Genomic DNA, 1,172 nt, shown 5'->3' on the forward strand with positions numbered 1-1,172 from the left:
GCCGTGTTGAGAATGATGAACAGAAACGCTCAGCTGACCAGGCACTGACTCCTTCTTACCCCTCCTCATCTGACGTCCCAGGAGGAGGGCACACCTGTGGCCTCCAGGGGCGCAGTGGGCACCCCGGCAGGATCGGCTCAGGCTCAGGGCCGGTGGGAAACAAAGGGAGCTCCCCATTTTCTGACTCGACGAATGTTTGCCTCCAGACAGCATTCGACATGTAGTCTGGCTTTCTCAGTGATGCCGAAGGACCGTCCCTCCCTCCCTCCCAGGACCGAACAGGGATGGGCCTGCAGGGGCTGGCTCCCGGTGGTGCCTCGGGCTCGGGCTGTCAAAACCTGTGGCGTGAGTGGCGTACGTCATTTAGTGCCCCTGGTGCTGTGCTGTAGACGAGGCATTTGGGGCTCCTGTCCCCCGTGACCTCTAATGCAATGGACGAGACAGAGGGGTCCAGCGTCCCCGAAGGATTTGACAGGAGGCCACCCTTTCACTGAGGATGCTCAGCGTCTCCAAATGCGGAGGTAACTGCACCGTGACCCTGTGCATACTCACCAAGGGCGTGCGGACCAGCACCGGCTCTCTCACCGGCGCGGCATCTACTCGCCCCTCGCTCCTGGCTTTGTAGAAACCACAGACAGCGCGTCTCTCCTGCACATCTGTGCGGTTTCTTCTCCAAACGCAGGAAACGCAGGCCTGCGGATGGCGAGCACATCTGAACTCTCCCCGGGAGGTTTCTCCTCAAACGCCTGGTGCCCAAATGCAGTTGGTTTCCAGCGCTCTTGAGTTTCTTGGGACTGTCATGGGTCTCGTGAATGTGTGGCTGTCATTGCCCACATCAGGGCTGTCCATTCTGCGGAGCTCTGAGCTTCAGGGTCTGCCCGACCCGCTCCCGCCCCGGCTGACAGGTGCATAGCAGGCATTTAAAAAATTGGTTTGAGCCCTAGCCGATTTGGCTCAGTGGATAGAGCTTCGTCGGCCTGTGGACTGAAGGGTCCCAGGTTTGATTCTGGTCCAGGGCATGTACCTTGGTTGTGGGCACATCCCCAGTAGCGGGTGTGCAGGAGGCAGCTGATCGATGTTTCTCTCTCATCGATGTTTCTCTCTATCCCTCTCCCTTCCTCTCTGTAAAAAATCAATAAAATATATTTTAAAAATTGGTTTGAGCTGATTTG

Source organism: Myotis brandtii, unplaced genomic scaffold (assembly GCF_000412655.1).
Source record: "Myotis brandtii unplaced genomic scaffold, ASM41265v1 scaffold603, whole genome shotgun sequence".
Classification (NCBI taxonomy): Eukaryota; Metazoa; Chordata; class Mammalia; order Chiroptera; family Vespertilionidae; genus Myotis; species Myotis brandtii.